Source organism: Gastrolobium bilobum, unplaced genomic scaffold, assembly GCF_033153095.1.
Source record: "Gastrolobium bilobum isolate Gb01-03AN ecotype WA unplaced genomic scaffold, APGP_CSIRO_Gbil_v1 utg97232, whole genome shotgun sequence".
NCBI lineage: Eukaryota > Viridiplantae > Streptophyta > Magnoliopsida > Fabales > Fabaceae > Gastrolobium > Gastrolobium bilobum.
The window spans coordinates 1-8,093 of NW_026899673.1; positions in this window are offsets into that span (position 1 = coordinate 1).

An 8,093-nucleotide genomic window follows, 5' to 3' on the forward strand; every position below is an offset into this window, starting at 1 on the left:
GGCTTAAAATTTCCTGCTTTTTTGAACTTACCATCAGACTGTCTAACCTGCAAACCTTTTCCTTTAGAATTCCCAGAAGTGTTTTTAGGACCAGAATTAGGAGCAGATTGGTCCTTATGCTTCCTTCTATAGTACTCTTGAATGTTTTTACACTTTTTAACGAGTGCAGCAAAAGTATCAAAAGTGTGTCCTGCAAGTTTTTCAGAAATATTATCATGTAGTCCTCTATGAAATTTAAATACCAGATCATCCTCAGTAGGTGGAGCTCTCTGGAAATGAGAGTATTTGGCCAGCTTATTAAACTTATTCAGATATTCATCAATAGACATCTGGCCCTGCTTTAGTTCTTCAAATTCACCCTTCTTCCTTATCTGGGCTTCAGCTGGAAAGTATTTCAGCAAGAATTGCCTTTCAAATAAAGGCCAGGTAATAGCATGACCCTGACATTCCAAGGGCTGACGGGTATTTCTCCACCAATCGGTTGCATCATTCTGCAACATATAAGAAGCATACAACAATTTCTGCTGATTATCACACTCCATGACAGTAAAAATGCGATCCAATTCTTCTAACCACTGAATTGCAGCAATAGGATCAAAGCCTCCTTTATAATTTGGTGGTGCATGTTTTCGGAAGGCATTAAGCATTCTTTCTCTTTGCTCTCTATTAGTGGCTGGCTGTGCCACACCACCCCTGTGACTAGATTCTTCATTCATATCATTATTTCCTTCACCCTCCACAACAATGGGATTATGAGGAGGAGGAATATGCTGTTGTGGTTGTAGCTCAGGCTGTGGTTGTGGCTGTTGCAAAGGCTGTGGCTGTGGACCTTGCCCACCAGCCCTCACCTCAACCAAGAGTAATCTCATCATTTCAATATTCGCCATTCTGTTTGCTGCCATCATTTGTTGATTGGCCAACCTATTAGCCTCTAACAGGTCTTGATTTGCTTTCATCATCACTTCCAGCTCTCGCTGCCTAGCTGCAGCCATATTTTGTTGCAACTCAGTTAAGGCCGTTATCATTGGATCTGGCTGTGAAGTATTTCCCCGCTGATTTATTCGGGGTCTAGCCAAATCTGCTAATATTGGATCGGTCGGGTCAATAGGAGGATCAGAAGTCCTTCTTGGGCGAACCATAATTCTGCATATTTCACACAAAGGAATGAGTTAGCTACGCTCACACTCGGTGATCAGACATGCATATCATAGTACTCCAAGAAAAACTCAAGAATATAACAACCCGAACAGTTCATGCAATATTTCACAGGCTCTCCTAGAGAAACTGCTCTGATATCATAAATGTAACATCCCTGTCTCGAGCCGGTTCAATTAACATGCATATGATATAAACAGAAACAGCGGAAGACTTAACTTACGAAAATACGAGCTAACTTTTTCTTTTTAAATTCTCATTCGACGTAAATGAAAATCGGACAGAGTTTCCTCTATAAATCGAACAACTGGGGATTTTTCAATCCCACTCAGAATCATTTCCTGATAACAGTTTATACAGCACATCAATCTAGAAGTACCAGTCGTGCAAATATAATCAGATACCCATCCATGGGCGCATGCATAACTTGGCTCAGTGCCGCTAATCTAACAGCATGCAGTCCAATACATAAACATAACTGAATACTACATCATCATATAACGTTCCTGAATACTCAAATGTACATGCATCAAACTGACAGACATGTACAAAACATATACAGGCCATATACAAAATAAAGGATAAATGTCATGATCCATCAAAGGCGGAAATACAAAATGACATGAATATACTTCCAAAAAGTAGAAGCCTACAGCCACTCAAAATCTGATCTGTCAACTGCCTCAGCCACGTGTCGCGTCCCTGCCTAGTGAGGACTCACCGGGAATCTGGGCACCTGAAAATATATCCCCAACGAGGGGTAAGATTACAAATCTCAATAAGCTCCAGGTTTATAGAGAATTCTCCATACCCCTAGCTCACTCCTGCATGAAAGTCAGATACAGAGTATACAAATACAACATATAACAGATATCATAACAGAACAGGGCATATATCCATATCATATCAGAGATGTGCGCCGTCATTCCCAAGGGAGGACCCCAAGCGGAAATCAACGCACGTGTTTCCGAGGGAGGACCCCAAAGCGGAACTAGACATATCAGAAGCGTACACCATCAGTCCCGAGGGAGGACCCCAAAGCGGACATCCGGGTACTATACAATCAATGGCCAGAGATTGTTACAGAAATCATATTACAGAAGTCATATCAGAGCAAAACATATCATGTTATCAAATAACTCTATATGAATGCATCTATACAAAGCATCTAAATCACAGTCATACAGTCCAACCATAGTTCACTAACCATGGTGGAGCACTCAAGCAGGAAAAGACTCCTTAAACATAGAGCTTACCTCTTGAAGCTTTACCAATACCCTTACTTGTTGCACAAGTTACTTATATATCTTCAAGAGATTCTGATTCCTTTTTAGTCCCTAGGTACACCTAGAGCAAAAATCCACAAATACCAATTAATAAAATGCCATCATGCCTAGCTTTCACATAAGGCATACATTTTGTCGCTTCTTTTCATTTCTTTGCATTTTTGCCAATCCTATGTCAATACACAAGTCTAGACCTCTTTATAACCGTTGGTGTTCTTTAATTTAATCATCCATTCCCTTACGAATTTCCAACATAAATAATAGCATTTTACTTTAAAGGATCGTGGGCCTAAAATTAGGAAATCAATATATTTTTCCATGATTTCTTTTCAAACCATTTCATTTCATGACTTATCATTTTCATACTTTGAAACACACATATTTTATTAAAATAAAATATGACAACATCTTTCCCTAAACACCCTATATGTCGAATCCTTTAAGGGAATTTCCAAGGATCCTTCTCTTTTACAATACATTTTCCTCACTTAATTTAACAACTACACGTACATAAATATATATATATATATATATATATATATATATATATATATATATATATACCAAGTTCCAATTTAATTTTTGGGAATCTCAAGCTCTTTAAATCCTTCAAGGCCGAAACATCAAGGGTATGTTTCAAAGGATTTTCTTTCAAATTTAACATTCTTACTAACTCATCAAATTTCCTCTTATTCAAGCACATTAAACCTTCCCAATACATACAATAAATCTTTGTGCATCACCCCTAATTACCCTATCAAGGCCGAAATCTAGGGTATGTCACCATGGGATTTTTTTTCCAATTTTTATACATGTTCATATGCTTATTCCACATTCCTATATCCAACACATCATCAATCCATCATCAATTCAAATTTTAAACTAATTTATTTCACACCAACACATGCTCACAATTTCTATGACACAAACCATCAAAATAACATCATGGAAACAAAGGTTTCTTACCACTAATCAACTTCCCAAAGCCTAGAAAGCAACCTCCAAGCCAAGCTCCATCAAAAACTCACTTTTTCTCCTCCAATGAATAGTAACTCGAAAATGAGAGGAGGAATAACTCTTCACACACTCAACTATAGCTCAAATGGATAGGTGGAATGGATTCATTGAGTGGTTTCCAATCAATTTCATGTGGTGGGTCATTGGATTTGGTGGCATATTCAAGAAGAAATCAAAAAAAGAAATAAAGCCCTAAACCCCCCCCCCCCTTCCATGATGAACTCCACGGCTTGCAAGAGAGAGAAAGGAGTTTTAGTTGTGTGAATAGTGATTCACTTGAATGACAAAGCTTTATAGCCACATGTGACTTTTTAACAGATGTTTTTCTTTCGCGTATTTTCACTTAAACTGACCCGGAACTAACTCAATGCTACAAACATATTTTTATTTTTCTAAAATCATTTATATTACTTTTTAATTCTTACAAAACAATATTCATAATTCACAGTATGATTTTTGCACCATTTTTGACGAAATGCACTGGAATCGCTAATTGTACTTCATTTACTTATGAAACTTAAACTTATAAACTTATCATTTTCTTGGGCCTATATTGACTTGCTTGGCATATATTGGACTTTCTTATTCTTATTTCATCAATTATTTGTTTCTGGGCTCTACCGGTTGCTTAAACAGCAGTACAAAATACCCGGTAGAAACACTATTCACGAGATTTTCACGGAAAGTGCCAGACTATACAATTTTTCGTTCTGAACTCATATTTGTCGTCAGAATTATCAAATTATGTTCCTAACATTATTTTGCTCATTTAAGCTCTATCGGTTAATTCACAAAACTGTAAATTCTCCGGCAGAACGCACTGTTCATAACATAGTCATGATTACAGTCAAAATACTCGAAATCGCCCACTGAATCTAATTATGGAATTTAAATCCTTTAATTAAATATCTAACTAAGATTTACCAGTTAGGGTCATTATATGCAGCCTATATACTAGGTATTAAGATCTATAGAGATAGATCCAAGAGGTTGCTGGGATTGTCCCAATCCACGTACATAGATAAGATGGTAAAGAGGTTTAGCATGGATGGGTCGAAAATTGGTTTTCTTTCTGTCGGTCATGGTATTCATCTCTCTAAGGCTATGTGTCTAAAGACACCTATCGAAAGGGAACGCATGGAGAGGATTACATAAGCATCAGCAATTGAATCCATCATGTATGCCATGCTATGTACTAGACCAGACGTCTCTTATGCTTTAAGCATTACGAGTCGATACTAGTCTGACCCTGGAGAGAGTCACTGGACGGTCGTGAAGACAATCCTTAAGTACTTGAGAAGGACTAAGGATTTGTTTCTGGTTTATGGTGGCAGTAATGAGCTGATAGTAAAGGGATTCACTGATGCTAGCTTCCAGAGTGATAAAGATGATTGTAAATCTCAGTCAGGCTTTATATAAACCTTAAATGGTGGAGCAGTTTCTTGGAGAGTTCTAAGCAAGAGACCACGGCAGACTCTACTACTGAGGCAAAATACATAGTGGCTTCAGAAGCGGCTGAAGAGGCAGTCTGGATCAAGAAGTTCGTTGCAGAACTTGGAGTGGTTCCGAGCATTGTTGATCCAATACCTTTGTATTATGACAACACTGGTGTTATAGCCCAGGGCAAATAACCCCGGTCTCATCAAAGGTCCAAACATGTGCTCCGAAAGCATCACCTCATCCGAGAGATTATTGAAAGAATGGAGATAAAGATGGACTACGTCCCCGCTGATGATAATTTGGTTGATTCTCTGACGAAGGGTCTCTTTCAGAGAAAACATGATAGTCATTATGAGTCTTTAGGTTTGACACGTCGACTTGATTGGCTCTAGGCCAAGTGGGAGATTGTTAGTATATAGGTGTCTTAGAGACAATTTATTTTATCATATGAACACCTTTTTCTATTTAGTATTTCATGATTAATAATTTTGAGCAAACTTTATCTTTATCATATTTATGTCTCGCCAATATTTCATTGTAAATATACGTTTAAAGATAAAGACCCTAGGAATAGAACAGGTGTACACTCGAGGATCTATGATAGGGATCATGATCATGAGGACTCGAGGACACTGAATGTCTATTACCTAAAATCTGTTCCTGGTATTGAATCACCAAGAAAGGGTATTGGTGATCTCAATAAGACTAGTACGGCATCATCTACTTGTACGGAGATACAAGGTAGGGACCTCATGGAATGCAGGCATGGTGATGCCTTAGCTAATGTCGTGGGTGGATCTGTTGGAGAATAGATAACACTGAACTGACCCCCTAGAGACTCCACAAGGATTCATTATGGAAAGTATCATTGGATTTGTAAAGTCTCTGAACGTTTGGTAGTGCAGATCGTCCTAGACTTAAGGATGTATCGAATACTATGTCCTAGAGTTATACTTTGACCGTATAACTCTATTCGCCTGAAAATGGGGAGAACAGTGTACTCTTGGGTATAACTCGAATACATGAGTATAGATGGACATGCCGAAAGGACTCACAATCCCCTATAAGGGATTAGTCGTTCACAAAGACCGGTAGGGCTGAGATGACTTCTAGTTGACTCGGGAATCTATGCATAGTAAGAAATCATGAAGAGTCATGATCTATCTTAGAGTCAATAGAAGAAGATTCCTAGTTCCTGTGAAATATTATATTTAGTCAATAAAGAGAGATGATACTCTATCCTTGCTCTCGACTAAATTTGACCGACGATGTGAGGGATAATGCTGACACTGTATCCAAATAAGAAAGGTAGATCACTTGATCAACTCAATTAGTTCTGGGGCTACAGAGCATTGCTAGTGTATCATGTAGTCATTAAATGGATTGAACCTTTTTAAAGGAGTTTAACTGGTTCAAGTTTATTTATATCAGTAACTAATTGGGCCTAATGGGTCACACACAAAGGTTATTCCTTATTGCAAGTTATAGCAAGTTTGGACCAATAATAAGTTATTGGGCTTTGTCAAGACTATGAGTCAAGTTGGGTTGGAGTAGGGACTCCAAGCCCACTTGATCCATGCGCCCTTTTGGGGCATTAGTGGTGAAAGAGTTTTCTCCACTAATGGGCCCAAATATGATGGAAGGCCAACGAGGCCTCGCGGCATAAATCCTAGTAAGTCAAAGAGTTGACTTGACTAAAATATTGTTTGGGCAAATTTGAAATTTGAATTTTGAAATTTGAAATTTGACTTTTGAATTTTAAATTTGAAATTTGAAATTTGAATTTGGATTTCGAATTCGAATTACGAACTGGGATAAGATGAAATTCATATTTGAGTTTAAATTTCAAATTGGAATTTGAATTTTGAATTTGAATTTTTTTTTTGATAACAAATTTGAATTATCCAATTTGAATTTTAAATTCTACGAGGTTAGGTTGTTGAGGATAATTTAAAAGTATTTAAAAGAATTATCCAATAGAGATTGGATGGAGATTCTCTCAACTGCTTTTTCATTTGAATTTAGAATTCAAATGAATACTGTTGCAACAAAATTTCTGAGGGAAGAAGAGGAAGAGGGGGGCCTATGTGGAGAGAGAAATCTTGACTGGATTCTGTATCAAATTTCATGGAACAAATGGATATGATCCATACTTGAATTTTGAATTCAAGTCATGAAGCTTCCAAAGGCTCCCAACAGTCTGGTCAGTTGTTAAGTGAGAGGATCAAGCAAAGAAAGATCCTCTCATCATTCAAATTTGCGCCTAACTAAATGGGGGGCTGATGCAGTTGATCAGAGAATGAGAAAAACCTGATGCTCCCTCTCTCCTCTTAAGGTTCTAGGGAAAGTTCCAACCTTTCTTCTTCTCTCTCCTTTTTGCACCATCACCTAGCCTCAAGACACCATTACAGTCTTGAGAAAGATAATTCAAACACTTGGTAGCCTATTCCTTGCATGCGTCTAGCCAGCCATCAAGGATAAGGAGGGATCAAGGAGAAAAAGTTCTCGCTAGCAAGAAGGAGATAACCGTGTGGATCACTGTTGGAGGGCGTCATCTTTTTGCGCCTACAAGTGAAAAAGGAAATTCTGAAACCTCATATTGTTTCAACGTAAAGCATTCATACATGGGGTGTATAGATGGTCTATGCTTCCGCTGCAAATTTTTTTGTTTTTCCACCCATGTATGCGCTCCATAGTATGACTATGGTGCAGTTCTCGAACCTTCAAAAAATTCCTTGGTTGGTTCTTGCAATTTCAATTCCAAGGAAATACTTTAGGTTTCCTAGATCTTTCATCTCAAACTCAGTCGCCAGATATTGTTCCAATCATTTCATCGCACATAGATCATCCCCTGTCAAAACCATATCATCAACATACATTATTAAAACTGTCACCTTCCCTTCTTTATGTTTGATGAACATAGTATGATATGAAACAAAAAGTAGCCTCAAACACATAAAGCTTGCCTTGCTTAACACCATAACCAAGTATCATCCGGGTTGGGATGTCTTGAAACACACAAAAAGTAGGCCAAAAAGTGACAGCGCAATTAAGAGTGGAAGTAATCTGACTCATTGACAACAAATTAAATTCAAGGGAAGGGACAATAAGAACAGAATGAAGAGAAAGTGTGTTGGATAAAGTGGTGGAACCTTGACCTATGATTGCGGAGGTGCCACAATTAGCGGTGGAAAT